This window comes from Pristis pectinata, chromosome 30, assembly GCF_009764475.1.
Source record: "Pristis pectinata isolate sPriPec2 chromosome 30, sPriPec2.1.pri, whole genome shotgun sequence".
NCBI classification, from domain to species: domain Eukaryota; kingdom Metazoa; phylum Chordata; class Chondrichthyes; order Rhinopristiformes; family Pristidae; genus Pristis; species Pristis pectinata.
Genome location: NC_067434.1, coordinates 18191040 through 18214425, shown reverse-complemented (window position 1 = coordinate 18214425; position 23386 = coordinate 18191040).

The window sequence follows — 23386 nt, the reverse complement described above, 5'->3', positions numbered from 1 at the left end:
TCTTTTGTGTAGTCTTCTGGGGGCAGCCCGCAAGTGTCGCCACACTTTCGGCGCCAACATAGCATGCCCACAACTTCCTAGCCTGTACATCTTTGGAATGAGGGAGGAAACCAGAGTACCCGGAGGAAACCCACGCAGACACGGGGAGAACGTACAAACTCCTTGCAGGCAGCAGCTGACATTGAACCCGGGTCGCTGGCGCTGTAAAGCATTACGCTAACCGTTACACTACCGTGCCTGCCCTATGACTGTTAACAAGGCTGCTTCTGATGAAGAGCTGATTCCTGGGTTGAATTCGCAACAACTTTGGAGATACCATCAGCTGGGGGAGACTTTTATATGTTTGTATTCAGAACTCTTCCCCAAATGGTGGTGAAAGCAGAGTTTTGAGTATTTTTAAGGCAAAAGTAGATAAATCCTTGATAAGTGAGGAAGGAGGGGGGAAGAGAAAGGTTACCAAAGGTATATGGGAATGCAGAATTGAGATTGCAGTCAAATTAGCGGCGATCTTATTAAATGGAGGAGCAGGATCGAGGGGCCGAGTGGCCTACTGCCACTCCTTCTTCATATGACTTTAATCGGAGGCCCTATTCCAATGAACACAGAGGTCCCAAGGCAGCTTTCGAAGGAGCTTTCCTGGTGTCTTGGCTGAAATTTATCTCTCAAACATTGCCAAACAGAGTAATTCTCTGTGGAACCTGACAAAACACTAATTGGTTGCCGTGAACTTATTGAGCTGGTTTGAAGTTGGCGCTGGACCATTCCTGCTTGTGTATTTTACTTGTGCTGACAAATCAATAGTGACCACTTCAAATATGATTCATTGGTCGAGAAGCTCTCCATAAAAGCAAGCTCTTTCCTTTAATCACAAGCCTATTTATTTCCCCAAGTGACTGCAGCATTCAGGCCACTCATATGCATGAACTTGTGTCAGGCCACAGTCTGAGAAATAAAAGGGTCTTATATTACTACACTTGTGGTGGTACAGGTTAATCACACTTGGATCAGCACAGTGGAGCAGCTGATCGAGCTCCAGTGACCCGAGTTTGACCTTGATCTCTGGTCCTGTCTGTGTGCAGTTTGCACATTCTTCCTGAGACCACGAGAGTTTCCTCCGAGTGCTCCCATTTCTTCCAACCTCCCAAAGCCATGCAGGTTTGTAGATTAATTAGCCACTGCAAGTTGTCCGTAGTGTATAGGTGGGTAGTAGAATCTGGGGGGAGCTGATGACACTATGGGGACAATAAAAAGAAACAGAATTCATGTAGAATTAGTGTAAATCAGTGGCTAATGGTCGGCAAGGACTCGATGGCCTGAAGGGCCTGTTTCCATGCAGTATGACTCTATGACTCTATGCCAATTGATTAATCCAAGTCTAAACATAATGAAGGGCATGATGATTCTTAGTGGAATATATGTTGATAGTACAAATCCTCCCCCGGGTTACGAACACCCAACTTATGTACACCTCATACGAGCACTTGGGAGACCAGCGGGATGGATTTGCCGGCTGCTGCGGGGCTGCAGGCATCTTCTGCCACCTGGGAACTCTGTTCATGGCTCTATTTCCGACTTACAAACTGTCCAGGTTATGAACAGTTCACAGGAACGGAGCCCTGTTGTAACCTGGGGAGGATCTGTACTGTCCATGTAGATATGGTTGCAAACCTTCCCTGATTACCAAGGAGTTTTTTTGGAATTGTAGATAAATCTCTTGGACACCTGACAAACATAATAGGGCATTTCTCTAAAAAGATCAATTTTTTAAAAACATGTTTATACATTTTTTATTAATATTGGATAAATGGCTGCTTTACTGAGCAGAGTAAAACGGTGGTATTGTGGTTCAGTTACAGGGCTAGTAACAAAGTCTGGATCATTAATCTCAAGACATAAATTCAAGTCCCACCACAGCCATTAAATTATTTAAATTCAAGTATTTAAATAAATCTAGAATTTAATGGAAAAAATGCTGGACTTAATAATGGTAAACATAAAACCATTGTATTATTTTTAAAATCCATCCACTTCACTGATAACCTTCAGTGAATGAAATCTACTGTGCTTTCTTGGTGTGACTCCAGTCCCATCCACTAATATGATTGACTCTGAACTACCTCCTCACTTCAGGGCCAATTGAAGATGGAAAGTAAATGCTGGCATTGCAAGCAATGCCCACAACCCATGAGCACATAAACCAAAAAGTCCACATGGAGTTGCCAACCCTAGTGTGGACAGTGAGATGTCATAGTTCTTTCTCCAGCACAGGCAAGAGCAAAGCTGACCACAAAATCAGACTACTGTTTGCTTCCACAGCCACATCACTCTCAGGTTTTTCACTCTTCTGTAAAATCAGACAACCTCAGCCAATACTTGGGCTTGGTACAGCTCTCCCAGGGACACCAAGCATTCGGCCCTGAACACTTTTGTCCATAGAAAAGGTGACAAAGTTCCGGAAAAGGAATTTTCCAACATCTGTTTGTGAAGCCCAGTCAGCTTGCCTTCTGAACTCCAATCAGTCCGTGTCTGAGCTGTAGAATACAAGGGGAGGAATTTGTCAATGGTTGCCAACACCAAACATATGGAAGCATTGCATCTTGTGACCACTGACTTTCATGTATCTGATTCTGTCATTTGAAAGGAACTAAATGAGAAGAAGGTGAGTCAAATCACTGGTCAAGATTTAGCACTGGCAACTAAAGATTAATTTCTCCACCATCTTATCTGAAAAAAAATGATTTTGAATAATATTTCGGTACAACGTCATTTTTGTATTGCCCTGTCTGTCTCCCTTTGAGCCCCTGTAAACTAGTTTTTTTGTTGGCTTTTACTTCTTAAGTCTATTTATTTTGGGAGAAGTTGGTTTGTTTCCTCTGGCTTCTTGTTTGAGCACATTATGGTCCTTTCTAAAATTATTTTTAAGATTTCTTTTCATTAGTCACATGTACATCGAAATACACAGCGAAATGCATCTTTGCGTAGGATGTTCTGGGGGCAGCCCACAAGTGTCGCCACGCTTCCGGTGCCAACATAACATGCCCACAACTTCCTAACCCATACGTCTTTGGGATGTGGGAGGAAACCGGAGCACCTGGAGGAAACCCATGCAGACACAGGGAGAACGTACAAACTCCTTACAGACAGTGGCCGGAATTGAACCCGGGTCGCTGGCACTGTAATATCATTACGCTAACCGCTGCAATACCGTGCCTTATAAGTTTATAAGGATGCTGTCAAAGAATCACAACCTGAATTTCTTTCATACTTGCAATGCAGAAAAAAATACTTCCTTGGAGTAGTAGCAAGTATAAAAAAAATATATTATTTTTTAATCTATATAAACGATATATAGATATATTAGGAAAAGAAAAGAACGCACAATGCTCCAAGTATTGCGGCCAGAAATGTTCCTGTTCTACGCTGTAAGTATATAAAGTATGGAAAAGGTATGGTCTATCCCAGACTACTTACATATTAAAGTGCTGGCCTGCTTAAACTAACTAAATAAAACCTCAATTAGAATAGCAAACAATCGGATTAGTTAACTTATATTTACATATTAACAGCAGAATGAAAAGCATTATAATTGAAAAGCAAAATATTGCAGATGCTGGAAATCTGAAATCAGAACAGAAATCGTTGGTTGCAGATCATCTGTTGAGAGTGAAACAGAGTTCGTGTTGCAGGTCGATGACCTTTCAACCTGCTAAGTCTGTTTCGCCCTCAACAGTTACTCCCTAAGCTACAGGGTAACTCCAGCATTTCTTGTGTTTGTTACAGAGATATCAGTACAAGTGATTCAAAGTTCAGTCAATGATGCAGGTTTATAGTGCTTGTTATAATAGTGGAGAGATAGAGAGGTGAGTGTGGGCAAATCAGCCATTTGTACTTGTCTGGCTCTTTGAAAGAGCTGACTATTCAATTTCATCATATTCCAATACTCTGCAAGTCTTGAGTATTATTCCAATTCATTTTGAAAGTTATTATTGACTTTTAACTGACCTTTTAGGCAGGGCATTCCAAATAATAACAACTCATTGCACATTTAACCTCCTTTGCTGCCTTCTAACAATTAATCTGTTCCTTATCATTGACCCGCTTGTCAATAGAAACAGTTCTTTCTGATCAAAGCTTTCCCTGATTTGAATACTGACAATGAAAACACACGTGCACATTTCATTTATTTTTAGTTTATTGTTCAATATAATGCTAATTTTGAGGGATGCTCTTTCATGAAGTGGGAGATGGGACGATACAGTACATTGAAGATCTCTTTACACTGAGCCAGTCCACTGGTGTGAGACAACTGATCAGAACAAAGACCCTGCCAAGCAATTGGGGAAGATGCCCACAAAGATTCCCTCCACTCCATACACCAGAGTGTATGTACAAAATTAACATGAACCATTGGCTGAAACAGCCTTCCATTGTTGATCCAGCGAAGACCAACAGTGGAAAGATGTTTCATTTAGGAGTTCAGGGGATGTGATAATATTGTAGCAACTGAGAGAATTTCCAAAAAAATTTGAAAAGTGGAAGTGGATAAAGATTGTGAAAAGTCTGCAGATTTATATTTGCATAGGTTAATTCCTGCACATGTTCACATACTCCCAGGAAGTTCTTAATGAACTTCCAAAACATAAAAGAAGATAGTGGTGCCATGGTAGAAATATATTCGTTTAATAATGTGCGGAACTGGGTGGTGTTCTAGTGACTCGTTATGTGTAGAGGAAAAGGAGTGGACCTCTCATGACTCCCGCAATTTCCACCATGCAGTGATCTGGGTCAGCACTTACTGCCCATGATTCCAAATTCCTGAATGTAGTGAGCTAACAATGTATTTAACATCTGACAGGTGATTTGTGCATTCACTCCAGTTATTCAGAAATTGCAGGAGCCTTCCTGAGTCACTGTGGTCCTTCTGGTGAATCTGTTCTTACAGCCCTGACTGGGAAGAAGTTCCATTGTTTCCACATTTCCATGTCAGGATGGTATGTGATGTGGAGAAGTATCTGCAGGGGAGGTGGTGGTCTTTCTATTTGCCTGCTGCTCTTGTCCCAGTTCAATCCTGACCTTGTGTGATGTGGGGGGAAACCAGGGCTCTGGTTTCCCCCCACATCCCAAAGACATGTGGGTTGCTAGGTTAATTGACCACTGTAAATTTCCCTTAGTGTGCAGAGGAATGGTAGAATCTGGGGGAAGTTGTTGAGAATCTGGGGAGAATAAAAAATGTGATTAATGTAGGATTAATATAAATGGGTGGTTGACGGTCAGCATGGACTTAATGGGCTGAAAGGCCTGTTTCCATGCCTTATCTCTCTATGACTCTATGACTCTAATTGACAAGGTGCCTCAGAGTATTGTGTAGAAGTTCACACTGTAGCTGATAGGCTGATATTGGAGTGTGCTGATTGAGATGCCAATCAAGCAACTGCTTTGTTCAGATTGCATTAAACTTTCTGTGCTGTAGGCATAGAGAGTTTCCCATGATGTTCCTGATGTGTATTGTTGCTGGTGGAACAGGGTCAAGCAGGGAGTTGTTCAGTCTCCACTACCCAGCCTTTGACCTATAGCAGTTCTGATGAAAGTTTGTGGATTCAAATTATTAATTCTGTTTGTACCTTCACAAAGGCTGCCTGACTTGCTGAGTATTTCCATCATTTTTTTGTTTCTATTACTCTTGCATTCTGTCTTGTGCTTATGGTATTTATATGAGTGGTGCATGGAGAAGGTGACTGTAGAGAGCCCTGGGCAGTTCCCACTGCTTGATTGATCTACCTTTGCAGGGACAGATTGACGCAACAGGGCCTGTGATGTCTCAGAGTGATTCAAAGCATGGACCTTCATGCTGTGCTCACTTTACTGCTGCAGAGAGAGCAGATTTTGCAATGAAACGTCTGAAGGTTGTAATCAAGGTAACAGCATATCTTAGGTAGAAACATAGAGGCTGAAGGCAACAGCAACGAGCCAAGGAGGAGCACATAGCCCCCGTGATGAGGGTAAGCAGAGTGCCAAGAGCCTTGAGCCCAGCACCTGGCCTTCTTCTATCCACGAAAACTCTGCTTCTGTGCTTGGACCAAGGACTCCTCTGTCCTAAGGACACCCACACAGAACAGTTTGGGTACTGCAAGTGAAATACCATCTGTCAGCAAGAGGGCAGCAAGTAAAAGACTGAGTGAAAATCACAAACTAAAATACCTAACACCAGCAGAAAGCTACACTTACAATGGGTTTGGGTTGTCCACTCTGACATATTTCAGAAGATTCCATCACATGGGTTCGAGCTGCTCTGCACTCCACTGCCCCATCCACAATCTCACAATTGGTTGCCAGACTCGCCAATCTTCTTGCACGGTTTCCCCACCTCCCCAACTTCCCAAGCCAAATTGAAAGCCAAAAAGACAGCAATATTTTACAGGTAGATTCTTAACTGGTCAAACAACTTTCTCCTGCAACCCTGCTGCAATATTTTTATTGTTAATAAACAAAAGCGTTCAAAAAATGGAAACTAGGTCATTTGATGTAATGTGCTAGACATTAAATAAATGCACATTGGAAATACAAGAGAGACTGCAGATGCTGGAAATCTAGAGCAACGAACACAAAATGCTGGAGGAACTCAGCAGGTCAGGCAGCATCTATGGAGGGAAATGGACAGTTGAGGTTTCAGGCTCAGACGCTTCATCAGGACTGGAAAGGAAGAGGGCAGAAACCAGAATGAAAGGGGAGGAGGAGGAGAAGGAGCACGAGCTGGCAGGTGATAGGTGAGTCCAGGTGAGAGGGGGAAGGTAGGTAGGTGGGGGAGGGGGAGTGAAAGGGAACGATGTGAGAAGCTGGGAGGTGATAGGTGGAAGTGGGAAAAATAAATGCACATTGTACGCCATTTCTGAAATTTGATTCAGTTGCAATGTACAGATATTCCCATCCATGTAGATCAGAGGAGAGGTGAGGAGATGGAATGTCTGTGACAGGGTAGAGACCAAGATTATCCAGATACTCTTAGCGCTGTGTAAGAGACAGTGGTGAATGCTTGATGATCATAGCTGATTTGTCTAAAGGAGGTGGAATCAGAGAAAGGTGAATATGAGAGGTAGAAAGGACAACAAACAGTGCCTGAAACTGTGGGATGCAAATCACAGCTGTCGCTGAAAACCAAAAACAAAAGACGATGCTGGAAATACTCAGCAGGTCAGTTCTTTCCAGTAACCCTAACCTCGATCCTACTAAGGCTATCTCTCACGACACCTTCACAATAGCTAATGGCAGTCAGGCAAGCAAGCTCCTTATATTTATTGATAACCAAGTCCAAATCAATTCCCGCAAACTGGAATCTCAGATCAACCACCTTATAAGATATAAGATATTTATTTATTAGTCATATGTACATTGAAACACACAGTGAAATTCTTCTTCTTGCGTTACTGAGAATGTGCTGGGGGCAGCCCACAAGTGTTGCCATGCTTCTGGTGCCATCATAGCATGCCCACAGCTCCTACCCTGTATGTCTTTGGAATGTGGGAGGAAACCGGAGCACCCGGAGAAAACTCATGGAGACACGGAGAGAACGTACAAACTCCTTACAGACAGGGGCCAGAATTGAACCCGGGTCGCTGGCGCTGTAATAGCGTTATGCTAGCCGCTACACCACCGTGCTTAAAATCAGCATATTTCTTAATTATGGAAAGTGGGATCTGGGTTTCCAGTTTGGGAATTGGCAGAAACCATCCCTAATCCTTAAGTAAAGTAGTCCATTCTAGACACACATTGGCAAATGTAGATACTCCTTAACGAACCTCCTTATAACCTCATCCAATTTAACTAAAATATTCTGTGATGCTTTGTTTAAAACCAGGGAGTAGTAAGATCAAGGGAGGAAGTAAATTTTAAATAACTCTACCTTCTGGTTCAGCTTAAGCCTCACCTTCAAGAGACTTTCACCCCCATCCTTTGAGTTTACCCATCCATTCACCCGACGGGCATCCTATCCAAGGATCAATTCCGGCACCAAGGTAGTTTTCCCAGTCACCAGGAATGATAAAACGAATCTTATTCTTAGTAAAAAGCCAATTACTGATGGCATTAAAAACGAAACTTTCTCTTCTGTGGAGGGAGAAGCTGAGATAATGTTTTCATCAGAACAGGCTGGTTCTGACACGTATAGGAAAGCCTGCCTGATCTGCTCAGTGTTTTCAGCATTTTCTGTTTTTATTTCAGAACTGTAGATTTTCTTTTATTTTCAAAGCTGTTTATCAGAAATTGTCAAATTCAATATTGGATTCCAAGGAAGAGGTCAGAATGGGATTGAAGATTAAAGTGACAGGCCACTGAAAGCTCAGGGTCATCCTTGTGGACTGAGTGTAGTGCAAAGCAATCACCCAATCTACAATTATAGTGGAGAACACATTGTGAGCACTGAATGCATTGGACTAGGTTGTAAGAAGTACAAGTACAGTAACTTGCTGCTTCATATGGAAGGATGGTTTCGGTCTCTGGATGGTGTGGAGGGAAAAAGATAAAAGGCACGAGTTGTATGGGGAACTGCTGTGAGAAGGAGAGAGATTGGTAGAGATGGAAGAGTGGACAAAGTGGTTCAAGTTCAAGTTCAAGTTCAAGTTTATTGTTGCCATAGGCTTCCATACACAGAGTATAAATGCCATGAAAATTAGCTTTTTGCAACAGCAGCACAGTACATTACCTGAAGAGGACAACCATAAATTAACATAAATTTAAATTAAAATAAATTATACATAACTTACACGTGTGCAAAAATAAAACAACAGAATAAACAATGACACTAGTGCAAGACTGAGAGAAAATAGAAAAAAATATAGTCTGAGGTAGTGTTAAGGTTTTTCAAGAACCAGACGGCAGTGGGGAAGAAGCTGTGGTTGAACCTTGAGGTGTGGGTCTTCAGGCTCCTGTACCTCCTGCCTGAGGGGAGCATCGAGAATGGTGGTGGTCCCTTCAGACAAATACTGAAAGGGGAGGAGAGGGGAAAATGTGTCTGGTTGTGCAATCACACTGAAGGTGTCAGAGATTACAGAGGATGTGGAGGCTGGTGGGGTGGAATGTGAGGGCAAACTCTGGCTGGGAGGAGAGCGGGTGAGAGCAGAATTGTGGGAAATAGAATAGATGTGGTAGACAAGGAGCCACGGTTAAGGAAAAAAGGAAGACATTGCAGGAGCATTGGTGTGGCATGCCTCCTCATCTGAGGCAGATACGACAGAGCCAGAGATGGGTGCGAACTGGGTGAGAGAAGATGTAGTCAGGATAGTTGTGGGAGTCTGTGGTCTTGTAACGGGTATTGGTCACTGCCCTATTCAGTGGACTGGAGATGGAGAAATCATGAATGCAAAGGAAAAAGTCGGATATGGACCAAATGAAAGTGCGGTGGAAACTGGAAACAAACGTAATAAATTTTAAAGTTCTGTACAAATGAGGAAAGTTGCACCAAAACAGTCATCAGAAAGCAGGTGAGGGAGGGGTCCTGAGTAACACTGAAACATGGACTGTTCCAAGTTTCCCACATGATAGTTCCCTTTGCTACACCTTTGAGTTGGAGAGAGTGAGTGGAACTAAAGGTTCAGTGTAAGACCGAGTTCCGCCAGGTGGAGGGATGGTGGTGGAAGGAGGCTAGATAGACCTCTTTCATGTAATTCTGTGCTGTATGATTCTGAGTGAAGTATCTGAAGGCTAGCCTGGTGCAGAGACAGATTGGTAGCCCAGGATCAACATGAGCCAGTTTGTACCAGGAAAATATCAAAGAGGAGGAGAGCATCAAAGGTGCCATGGTAAGTGGGGCTCGGCAAGGAGAGAAAGCATGCAGTCAAGGTAGAAAAATAAATTCTGTTATCCATGGGTAGGCTGAAACAAGGGGTCAACCAGGACAGTTCAGCTTGGGGGGAATGTAGAAGCAGGGATGGGGTGGGGGTCTATGAGACTGGTGGCTGTGGAAGGAAGATCTCTCATAGAAATAAGATCCATGACTAGAAGACAATGGCCTTAAGTTCAGTTATCAGGTCAAGGTCCAGAGCGAGGTATGAGAAGATGTCTTAGACGTGACTCTTGGCCTCTGTGAGGTAGAGGTCAGTCAGTCAAATCACTACGGCACCACCCTTGACAGTGGGTTTGTGTTCATCCTTAGTGGGTGTGGCACTGTAAGTTAGAATGATGGCCTTTACTACAAAGCCGATAGAAAGTAAAAGGGGGGGCTGGTGGTGGGGAGTCTTACTACAATTCTACTGAGCTTTGGTAAGGCCAGATCTGGAATATTGCAGACAGCTGTTCTCTCCTTACTCAGAAAAGGATAACCTTGTATTGCAGACAAATTAGAAGTTCAGTAGATTGATTCCGAGGACAAAGAGGTTGTCTTATTAGGAAATGATGAGCAGATTAGGCTTATACAATGAGTTGAGAAGAAAACGATGTGATCTTATTGAAAGTAACGATTGTGAGGGGGTGATAGAAGAGATACTTAAAGGGTATTTCACCTTGTGGGAGAAATCGAGAATGGGAGGCATTTTTCAAAGTTAGGCCTCATCCTTCTAAAATGGGCAAGAGAAGAAATCTCTTTAGTCGAGATGCTGTGAATTTCTGGAGTTCCAGAGAACTGTGGGCATTGAGTCAGTGACTATATACAAGGCTAGAGACTGACAGATTTACACAAGAGGGGAATCAAGGGTTGTGGGGAGATCACCCATGATCTCATTGAACAGCAACATGGAGACACCAGAGATTCTGCAGATGCTGGAATCTGGAGCAACACACACACACAAAAAGTGCTGGAGGAACTCAGCAGGTCAGGCAGAATCTATGGAGGGATATAAACAGTCCACCTTGGTAGCCTCCAACCTGACGGCCTCAACATCGATTTCTCTAACTTCCAGAAACCCCTCGCCTCTTCACCCCCGTTTTTCCTCCTCTCTTCCCCCTCGTTTGTCTCCCCTCATTCCTGTGGCCCCGTCCCCCCTTCTCTTTCCCCTTCCCCCACCCTCATGACACCCATCTATTCCTTCCCTTTATTCCATGGTCCACTGCCCTCTCCTACTGGATTCCTTCTTCTTCAGCCCTTTGCCTCTTCTACCTATCACCTCTCAGCTTCTTACATCTCCCCCATCCCCCACCCACCTACCTTCCCCCTCTCACCTGGACTCACCTATCACCTGACAGCCTGTGCTCCTCCCTTCTCCCAACCTTCTTATTCTGGCTTCTGCCCTCTTCCTTTCCAGTCCTGATGAGGGGTCTCGACCCGAAATGTCAACTGTTTATTTCCCTCCATAGATTCTGCCTGACCTGCTGGGTTCCTCCAGCACTTTTTGTGTGTGTTGAACAGTAAAATGGGTTTGAGGGGCAAATGGCCTATTCCTGCCCTTCTTCTTAAGTTCTTAGAGTAAAACCTTCAGCTTATTTTACATCTTGCCTGATTTCCTAATTTTCAGTGAAGAACAAAGAAAGGTTACAAGGCCAAGAGTGTAACATATATGTTGTACATAATATTGGATATAGGCATTAGTAATCTTTGCTGTTAAGCCCTCCATACAAACCATGCCGAGGATACAGAGACAAAGAGCTTTTCAGGTCTATAATCCAATCAGTTACAAAGAAGGAGAGAGAATAAACTCCCTGTAATAAAATAACACTGGTAGAGAAATATATTTTCTTGACAGTCATTATAGAGGAGGTTTGGAGCTCCTCTTAGATAAGTCATGTCAGTTAGTAACTAAATCTTCCTGCAATGTCAGCCTTAAAGGCAGTCAGGATTAGTCTTTAGTTTGATTCCAGCTCAGAGCACCCACAGTTTATGAATGTATGATTTATAACTAAACAATGCCCAGTATGAGAGAGACACAGATAATTAAAACGATCTGCGTAGGAGTTGTATTTAGACAATGTATTTTGAATTGCAGATTTCTTTCCTTTTCATTCCAATATAGCTGCAGGGTACAATCTGTTCAATCTCTTCCTTCAGCTTGGGGACTGGGTTTGATCTACTGTCCAATTCTGGATCACGCTCGGTAATGATTGGCACCAGCGTAATAAACCCGACTTGCAAGACAACAGGGGCATCAGTCCGGACTTTCAAGGTAAAACCTCACATTAGAATCTTTCAATGAGCTTTAATTGAGCTATCAGATCATATATATCAGCCTGAAAATAAGGTATGAGTTTTAAACTGATAACAGTGTAAATTCTTAAACTAATCCCTGATGTTAGAAGGAATGAATTATTGATGCTTGAGAATCTTCAGCTTCCAAAAGATATCATGCTGTAGAGACGTATGACATACTTACTGTGGTGGAAAAGTTAAGCAGCCAACAATGCTTTCAGATACACTATGGAGATGGGAAGTGAATGGTCTGTATAATACGAAATGACAATGAGATCCATTTCATTGAGATTCTGCAGAATAGGATTTACCCAAAATTTTCTAATGATTGAAAGAGAGACTTGAATTTTTATAGCATCTTTCCTTACCAGTCCTTCTAAAGCATGTTACAGCCAATGACATACTTTTGAAATATCGTACCATTATAACATAGGAAACATGATAAACAATTTGAATGTAGCAAACTCCCACAAGCAGCAATGTGATGAAGACCAAGTTAACCATCTTTAGAAGTATTGATTGAGAGTTAAATATTGGTCTGATGTCTGGAATGACAATAGTCGGAATGTCTGATGCCGGAGCATCCATATCTGGAATGTCTATGCCTGAAGTAAAAACAGAAAATGCTGGAAACACTCAGCAAGACAGACAGCATCTGTGGAGAGAGAAAATGAGTTAACATTTCAGGCCCGAGACCTTTTGTCAGAACTGGGAAGGTGAGGGAATGAGTTAGTTTTAAATTGCAGAGAAGATGAGAGAGTGATGGAAAGTGAATTCATCTCATAGGGTGAGACCAAATGGGTTAATGGGGTAGCTCCGTGGATGCTGCCTGGCCTGCTGAGTTCCTCCAACATCACAGTGTTTTTCATCTAGGTTTCAGCATCTGCAGTCCTTTGTTTCTCTAGACGCAGGTGATGCTTCTTTCTCTGTGTTTTTATGTTGCTAGTAGCAAGGTTCTGAGGTGAGTCTGTACTGATGATGCAGCCTGACCTCATAGAGTCATAGAGTTGTATAGCACAGAAACGGGCCCTTCGCCTCACCACGTCCATGCCGATATTTTAGTCCATCTACATTAATCCCATTTGCCCGTGTTAGGTCCGTGTCCTGTGCCTTACATATTTACATGCCTGTCTAAATGTCTCAAATGTATTGTGTCTGACTCCACCAGCTCCTCTGGCAGCAAGTTCCAAATATCAACCACTTTCTGTGTAAAAAACTTTCTCCTCAGATCCCTTCTAAAACTCCTTCCTCTCTCCTTAAACCTATATCCTCTTGTTTCTGATACCCCTATCATGAGAAAAAACTCCTCCAAATAAAGTCCTCCAATCGAGGCAACATCCTGGTGAGTCTCACTGCACGCTCTCCAGTACAACCATATCTTTCCAATAGGGTGGCCACCACAACTGCACACAATACTCCAAGTGTGGTCTAACCAGTGTTCTGTAAAGTTCTAACATAACACCCCAACTTCTATATTCTATGTCCCAACCTATGAAGGCAAACATGTCATATGCCTTCCTCACCACTCTATCTATCTGTTTTGCCACCTTCAGGGAACTATAGACTTGAACCCCAAGATCCCTCTGTTCATCAAAATTCCTCAGCACCCCACCATTTAATGCATATTCCTATCCTAGTTACCTTCCCAAATACATTACACAGCATTTGTCAGGGTTAACTTCCATTGGCCAATGTTCTGTCCAAATATCCATCTGATCTATATCCTGCTCGAGGCTTAGATAATCCTCTTCGCTATCCACAACACCACAAACTTTCACACCATCCATCTGAATGTTTCTCGCATTGTCTGTTTTTATTTCAGATTTCCATCATTTGTCTTTTTTTTTTGCTTCCTTTCTATGTATGGAATGCGCTGCCTGGGATGGTGGTGGAGGCAGGTACATTGGTCAAGTTCAAGAGATTACTAGATAAGCATATGGAGGAATTTAAAATAGAGGGATATGTGGGAGGAAGGGGTTAGATAGTCTTAAGTGAGGTTTAAAGGCCGGCACAACATTGTGGGCTGAAGGGCCTGTATTGTGCTGTACTGTTCTATGTTCTATGTTCTATGTCTGGGCTATCCAAATGTTTCAAGTATCTGTGACTGCACTGCCTTTAAGTCTGAATTGTCAATAACTGGAATTTCTAAGTCCAAAATGTGTGGATATTTTTTAACTGGGGAGAGAATTCAGAAGTCAGGTGCAAAGGGACTTGGGAGTTCAGGATTCCCTTAAGGTTAATTTGCAGGTTGAGTCGATAGTAAGGAAGGCAAATGCAATGTTAACATTCATTTCAAGAGGACTAGAATATAAAAGCAAGGATGTAATGCTGAGGCTTTATAAGGTATGGTTAAGACTGCATTTGGAATATTGCGAGCAATTTTGAACCCCATATCTAAGGAAGGATGTGCTGGCCCTGGAGAGGGTCCAGAGGAGGTTCACAAGAATGATCCTGGCAATCAAAGGCTTAATTTATGAGGAGCGTTTGATGGCTCTGGGCCTGTATTTGATGGAGTTTAGAAGGATGAGGGGGGATCTCATTGAAACCTACCAGATACTGAAAGGCCTGGATAGAGTAGACATGGAGGACATGGAGAGGATGTTTCCATGAGTAGGAGGGTCAAGGATCCGAGGGCACATCCTCAGAATATAGGAGCATCCCTTTAAAACTGAGATGAGGAGGAATTTCTTCAGCCAGAGGGTGGTGAATCTGTGGAATTCGTTGCCACATAGAGCTGTGGAGGCCAAGTTATTGGGTCTATTTAAGGCAGAGATTGTCCCGATGAAGGGTCTCGACCTGAAACGTCGACTGTTTATTTCCCTCCATAGATGCTGCCTGACCTGCTGAGTTCCTCCAGCATTTTGTGTGTGTTGCTCCAGATTCCAGCATCTGCAGAATCTCTTGTGTCTCAGAGGTTCATAGGTTTAGATTGTATGGGGGTTAAGGGTTACCGGGAGAAGGCAGGAGAATGAGATTGAAAAGTAAATCAGCTGTGGTTGAATGACAGAACAAATGATGGGCTGCATGGCCTAATTCTGCTCCTATGTCATATGGTCTATGGTCTCATGTAGTGTCTATCTTGAAAAAGAAGCACTTCACTGTTGCTACTAAACCCTGAGCCCAAAGCATATTTTAGACCTTTGTGTGGGCCTCTGTAGTCAGCTCTATAAAGTGCTGTCACTCCTGTGCCACTTGTGTTTACATTTCCTGTTAAAAAAACATTCTTGTCGCTTGCGGACCTGCTAATTTGAAAGTTGATGCTGCTTTATTGGTGACGTTGTTTATTGATGGATTGAGGGTACATAATGAAATTGTTCACAAAGATCAGAAACTTTCAGTCTTCTGCCATCTGCACTTCTCTAAATTTGACCTCATCCCCAATTTCAATCAATTCCACCTCCAATGGCTGTGACTCCCAGGGCCCTAAACTCTGGGGTCCCCTCCCTTGAACCTCTCCTCCCCACCACCCTTCTTTTTACCTTTTGAGACACTCCGTAAAAACAACCTGCTTTTTGGCCATACTTTTACTCGTATCTCCCAATACCTCCCAAGATGGTGTGGCATCATGTTTTGTGAAGTGTAGTGGTTCATCCGGTCATGATAAGAACAGAACGTAAGTGAAGATTGTTGTAATTCCACAAGTTAATTAATTTTTCATACCTTATTTCGATAGTACTTGTGCACCAGAGGAAACAGCTGCATGTCTGTAAAATTACGAAACAGAAAGATAATCAAATAACAATCATTAACAGAGCAGGACAGGCCTGCAGTTAGGAGTATGTGGTTTTCCATTAACTGACAGGCTACTTTTCACACATTTCAAACTTAAGTGGTAATTTTCTAAACCACACCAACCCAGAAGCTATAGATCACAAGTTCTAAGCAATGAAGCACTCCGGTGGAAAATTACTACCATTCTATTTAAGTGAGAGCGCTGGTTGGGCCATCTTGGAGAAAAACATAAGCTGTTATTTGTTGTAGCTTCTCCCTTTTCATTACTTCTTCCCTAATCCTGGAGAGCAGATCGTGCTTCAATTTAATGACTCATCAAGCAGTCAGCGCCTTCAACAGTGCAGTACTCCCTCAGTTAACAACCAGTTGCCTCAGACTACACTGAAAGAATCGCCCTAAGTTTTTGTGAAGTGGGGCTTAAACCCAGAACCTTCAGGTCCAACAGGAGGAGCGCTACTCATCGAGTTACAGCCAACCTTCATTGTTAAGCAAGTTACAGCAGATGCTGGAAATCTAAATTAAAAACAGAAACTGCTGGGAATACTCAGTAGGTCAGGCAGCATCTGTGGAGAGAGAAACAGAGCCTATGTTTCAGAACAATGACATTTTATCGGTTGGCACTAAATTATCCTAAATCCTAGGACCTGTGTTCCTTCAGCTAAGGAGGTTGACATTGTGTAGGGCCGGGAAAGATTTTCAACCTGTCAGTAAGGGCTTGACTTGAGCCTGGAAGGTGGAAGCAATAGGAAACTGGTCTAGAGCACTGTGCCATCCTTGACTGTGTTTAAAAGATTTTCTCAACCTTCACTGTCAGCACCTCTCATTTATGGGTTTTCAAGATCATTCCTTACACTTCAAGTTGTATTTTAGCAATATATTTCAGCAATAAATTACACAGCTCTGCTTTTCCCTGACAACTTTATTAACACTTAAAGATAATTTATGGAATATTTAACCTAGTGGCAATTTTATTTCCCACTTAATCTGCATAACGTTAAGTTTAAAAAAAATTTTTTGCATGTAAAATTGACATAAACGGGTACAGCGCTCCTGCATGAGCTAGGAGAAATGAACAATGTTAATGGTGTGAATTAATGTGAGAGGATATTAAATAGGAAAAGAATTATATATCAGGTGTACTAAGGAATGGGTGATCTATCTCATCTATGGAGAAAATGGCTTGCAGTCGTAGAGTAGCTTGTAATTTTACTGCCATGGGGATTTCTTCGTGCAGAAAATAAACTGAAGTACTTGGGGCCAGCAAATCAAGCACAGTTATTGTCATAATTCCAAATAAAAACAGAAAATTCTGGAAATCCATCAGGATCTTTTAAAAGAAAAATAAAATACAGCAATTCTGTTGGACACCCCTTGAGAGTGCTGGCAAAGGTTCATGGTGTTCAAATAAGGTCCCTGAACGTGATGAATCACTTTCTCTGTGCAGCTGAATCCCCATGTAGAGCCAACACTAATGATTAAGGCAATAATTTTATTAGATTAATTTTAAAACACAACACCATTCTGCAAAGCTTTTGCTTCACAAGCCATTTAATCTGGTGTGTCTGCATGAACAAATATTTCATAAGATAACTTATTTTACATGAGCTGAAATTTAGCAGTACTAATGAATTGCTGTTATAGAGTCACAGAGTTATTGAGTCATACAGTACAGAAACAGGCCCTTTGGCCCAACCAGTCCCTGCCGACCAAGACGCCCATCTAAGCCAGTCCCATTTACCCATATTTGGCCCCTATACCTAAAGCTTTCCTCTCCATGTACCTGTCCAAGTACCTTTTAAGTGTTGTTAATGTACCTGCCTCAACCATTTCCTCTGGCCGCTTATTCCATATACAGACCACTCTGTGGGTGAAGAAGTTGCCCCTCGGGTTCCTATTAAATCTCTTCCCTCTCACCTTAAACCTGTGCTCTCTAGTTACTGATTCCCCAACCGTGGGGAAAAGACTGTGTACATTGACCCTAACTACGCCCCACATGATTTTATACACCTTCTGTAAGATTACCGCTCATTCTCCTACGCTCCAATGAATAAAGTCCTTGCCTGCTCAACCTCTCTCTATAACTCCGTCCCTCGAGTCCTGGTGACATCCTCATAAATCTTTTTTGCACTCTTTCCAGCTTAATGGCATCTTTCCTGTAGCAGGGTGACCAAAACTGTCCACAATACTCCAAATGCGGCCTCACCAACATCTTGTACAACTGCAACGTAACAGCCCAACTTCTATACTGAGTGTCCTAATTGATGAAGGCCAGCATACCATATGTCTTCTTCACCACCCTGTCTACCTGTGACATCACTTTCAGGGAACCATGTACTCATAGGAGATTCCTAAAGCTCTCCCTATACACTGTCCCCTCCCTTCCAGTCTAAACATCTCATATGTTGCTTTACCAACCCAATGGGGTACAGGCATGGTATAGAGAAATTGTGCTACTCATCATTAATTCAGAAGTCCACCCTGCCTTAGGGAACACTTCCAGATCAAAGAGTAAAGGAAAAGGGAAGATGTGCATTCCTATAGTGTCTTTCACATCCCAGTCATGACACCCCAAGCACTTTACAGCCAAGGGCGTATATTTGAAGTATACCTATTGTAGAAGCATAGGTAACTTGACAGCCAATTTTGGCATGGCAAGCTCCCACAAAAAATAATTTGTAAATGGTTTGGTAATTCTTCTTATTGAAGGGTGAAAAATTAACCAGGATACTGAGGAGAGCTACTGCTCGCTATTTCAGAATAACACCAGGGAATTTCCTGTATTCAGTCAGTTTTACTACCACATCTGCAAGATGGCACCTCCAACGGTTCAGCGCTCCATCAGTGCTACAAAGGAGCATCAGTCTAGATTATTGCACTGAAAGATAGATCCAAAGGCCCCTCTCTCTCACTAAGGAATGTGAGGTTGGGGCCCAAATGCCCTTTACAGGAGTGAGATCAATAGATTTTGGTTTGTGTAAAGGTACCAAGGAATCTGGAGTTGGCAACTGGTCAGCGTACAACTCAGTCATGCTGCTGCAGAACAAAGGAAGAGAATCGAGCCAAATGGCCAAGTTTCAATAAAAACAGAAAGTGCTGGACACAGTCGGCAGAACAAGCAGCATCTGTGGAAAGAGAAACAGATCTAAAAGAAACTTGGACAGGTACATGGAAAGGAAAGGTTTGGAGGGATATGGGCCAAATGCAGACAAATGGGATTAGTTTAGATGGGCATCTTGTCGGCATGGATGAGTTGGGCCGAAGGGCCTGTTTCCGTGCTGTACTACTATATGACTCTAATGTTTCAGGTCAAAGACCTTGAGTTAAAGCTGACCTACCTCGAAACACCACAGGTAGATTCAGTCCAGCATCTTGAATGAACGATGGCACCCGTACCACTCTTCCTTTATTTCTCTTGCAGTGATGTCCCGGGTTGGTGTGAATGACCTCTGATAGCCACAACCCCTTGATGCCCATTGACTTCAGTTTAGCTGAAGTTCCTTGAAGTCACACTTGGTCAAATGCTGCTTTAATATCAAGAGCTGTTACTCTCACTTCATTCAATAAACAGTACACTTCTGTGATCAATCTATGGTCAATTTATGGTACATATTCACAAAGTTATTTTATGATAGCATGGATGAAATAGTCCAACCCTGTTTTCTCAGAGCATGGCATTCATTGCAAACATTAACGATCTAAAATGTCCAGTTACCATGACAACCTTAAAAGGCACCGGTCCATTGGTTTTAGACTTGCATTGACTATATTCAGTGTTTTTGATCTATATAGAAATATCCTCTGACATCTGCTACTGGTGAATAGTCAATGTGTGAAAATTCTGGCAAAAAAGAAAGAGGGTGCATTATTGAGATAGGATTTCTGCTGCCTGACCTTTTTGTCCTGCATCCAGTTGATCCATCACCCAGATCTTCTCTGGCTCCCATCCGCCTGCACAATGACCCTCAGATCCTCCTCTGAGTCCCCGACACTCTCTTGTTTTCCAGCACAGTTTTTCTGCACCATTCTTTCAACTTGGGACCCAGGTACATCTCACTTATTCCATTGGCTAAAACCAATGGATCGGTGCCTTCTAATCTTTTAAGCTTATCATGGTAACAGGACATTTCTCTGAACATTAATATTTGCAAAGAATGCAACACTGTGTGAAAATGGAGTTGGACTATTTCCTTCCTTTTGTTTAGTGTTCCTATCATAAAATAACTTGGAGAAAACTTACGATAAATCAACCATAGATTGACCACAGAGGTGTACTGCTTGCTGAATGAGGTGAGGGTGACTGCCCTTGGCATTAAGGCAGCATCTGACTTTGACAGGGAAATAAAAGGATTCCTTTCATATAGCACCTTTCACAATCTTTTTAGAGAGTCCCAGAGTTGTTTAACATGAATGAAATGCATTTGACATGTCGTCACTGTTGTAAGAAGCATTGCAGCCAATTTGCAGATAGCAAACTCCCACAACCAACATTGATAATGACCATATAATCTGCTTTAATGTCATGAGTAAAGGTTAAATATTTGCCTGGATTCCAAGGATACCTCCCTGCTCTTCTTCAAAGCAGTCACACTGAATGTTTTCCATCCACCAGACATGGCAGACAGGCCTTAGTTTGAAGTGTTATACTACAGAGAGCAGCTCCCATGGTGCAGCACTCCCCCAATACAGCACAGAAGCATCAGCCTCGGTTGTTCTGCTCCATTGCCTTGCATGACACTCAAACCCACAAACATGACAGAATAGGAAGACTGCCACCTATCAATTTCCAACCAACATTATTATGTAGACTTCAAACTTCACAGTTCTAATTCCTGCTCATCTCTTTCTAAACTCTTTTGCTGTCTTTCTTCTGCACCTTTCATAATCTCATTATCTGAGCTTGCTTATGGTTGGGTGGTTGTAATCTGGAATACACTGCCGGATTGGTAGAGGTAGGTACTCACACAACATATAAGAAGTATCTGGCTGAGCACTTGAAGCACCAAGGCATAGCAAGCTATGGACCATGTGCTGGAAAATGGGATTGTGTGGATGGGTACCTGATGGTCATCATTGACATGGTGTGCTGTATGACTCTATGACTCTGTCACTTTCCCTAGAAGTGCATCCCTGTGAAGCACATTGTAACGTCACATCAAAATTATTGCTCTTGTTATTTCAGCACTGTCCTTCCCATTGAAGAGGTCTGAACTCCGAATCTCTGTGGAAGTATTGCACTGGGTGGGTGGGATGATGCTGTGCAGTGAGGCAGTTCACCGGACCCTAAAAAGAATCCCAATCCAGCAGCAATGGTGACTGGAGCATGGTATTGGGGAAGACATAGAAACAGAATTCAGGAATGCTAACAATTTCTTTATTGGTATTGGTTTTGGTTTATTATAGCCAATTGTACCGAGGCACAATGAAAAACTTGTCTTGCATGCCATTCGTACAGATCAATTCATTACACAGTGCATTGTGGTAGTACAGGGTAAAAACAATAACAGAATACAGAGTAAAGTGTCACAGCTACAGGGAAGTGCATTGCAGGTAGACAATAAGGTGCAAGGTCATAACAAGGTAGAATGTGAGGTCCAGAGTCCATCTCATCATATCAGGGAACCGTTCAATAGTCTTACCACTGTGGGAATAGAAGCTGTCCTTGAGACTGGTGGTACGTGCCCTCAGGCTCCTGTATCTTCTGCCTGATGGGAGAGGGGAGAAGAGAGAATGAACGGGGTGGGTGGGGTCTTTACAAGTGTTGTTGTTATAGAAGCCATAGTTATTAGATAGTCAGTAGTCAATGCAACGAGGAATTCAGGAGAAAACTTCTTTATCCAGAGAATGGTGAGAATGTGAAACACGCTGGCACATGGGAGCAGCTGACATGAATATCAGCCCACATTCAAGGGAGAAACCTAACACAAAGAGGAGCTGAGGGATGTGTTAATTGATGAGATGAGGAAAAGTGGAATATGGGTGGAAAATAACCACCAACATCAACCAGTTGCGCTCAATGGCCTATTTCAGAGCTGTAAACCTCTTGCATTACTATGTAGGTCAATCACTCAAGTGAATTAAGCCATCTCACCCACCGCAAACATTCTTTTGGAGTTACCTGTTTCCTAAGCATGCATATTTAATGAATGCCCAATTTCAAAGCCATTGCAGTGGAACTCAAGAATTGAATGCATTAATTAGAATTATGTGTGGCAATTAAAATTGGGCCATTATTCTGCCTGAGTGACAACATTTCATGCCGGTTTAGTAATTGCCCCCCCCATACCTGCCTCTCTACATCTGTCACTGATCAACCTGCTTGTTCCTCTTGAGTTGAGTGGGATTAACCCTTTGATTTCCCCTTTTCAGTGACACGTGGCACACTGATTGCAGATCCACCTTTGGCAAACTTGCATTGTCAAGAGAGTCACAAACATACATGATATTTTGCCAGGGTACATTCCTGCAAATATTCATCTCTCAACCAACAGATTATTTAGTCATTAGTAAGTTTTTTTTATGTGGGAGCTTGCTGTGCACAAGGTTATCGCAATGTTTCCTACTTTGCAACAGTGACTGCACTTCAGGAGAAGGAACTTCTTACCATAAAAGGTGGTGAATCTCTGGAATTCGTTGCCCCATAGGTTTGTGGAGGCCAGATCATTGGGAATATTTGAAGAAAAAGTAGATGACATGTTGAAAGATCAAGGAATTAACAGTAGTGGGGAACTGGCACAGAAGAAGAGATGAGGCCTGGGGTAGATCAGCCATGATCATATTTAGGGCAGGTTTGAGGGGCTGAGTGGCATCCTCCTACTCCTATCTTCTTGTGTTCTTTGTACATTCGGAAGGACCTCATTGGCCGAGAGATATTTTGGGATGACTCAAAAGATGCTATAGCAATATAAGCCTTCCTTTTCTCTAGTTAGTGTTGGTGATGAGATTTTGCTAAGCATGTGACCTATCCCTCAATACCAGGGTGTGGTGCAGTGGTTACATTTCCACACAAACAATCCAGCGACCTGAATTCAAATCCCACCCCACCACGGGCAGCTGTGGAATTTAATTACTAATCTGAAATTTAAAAAAAAATCCTTGGTAATGATGACCACAAAGCCACAGAAATGAGCAAACATATTATTTGATTCACTAAGACCCTTTGGGGGAAGAAATCTGTCTGGAGTGGCCTATATGTGACTCCAGTCCCACTCACCAATATGGTTGACCTCTAAAATGGTCTAGGAAACAAGTTATGGGTAATAAATGCAGGCCTTGCATAACAATGCCTTGATTCCAATAAAATAAAATAATTCTCCTGGCTTTCGCAACAATTAATAGTGCGATGTTAATGTGATCTCTACCATGAAGAAAAAATACTCTTTGAAACATCGCAACCTGCAAATTCATCCACACGTCATTGCTGGTCTAAATCCTGGAACTCCTGCCACCTTGCCACTCTGAGTCATAGAGTTATACAGCATGGAAACAGGTCCTTTGGCCCAACCCATCCATGCCATCCAAGACACCTTCCTGAACTAGTCCCATTTGCTG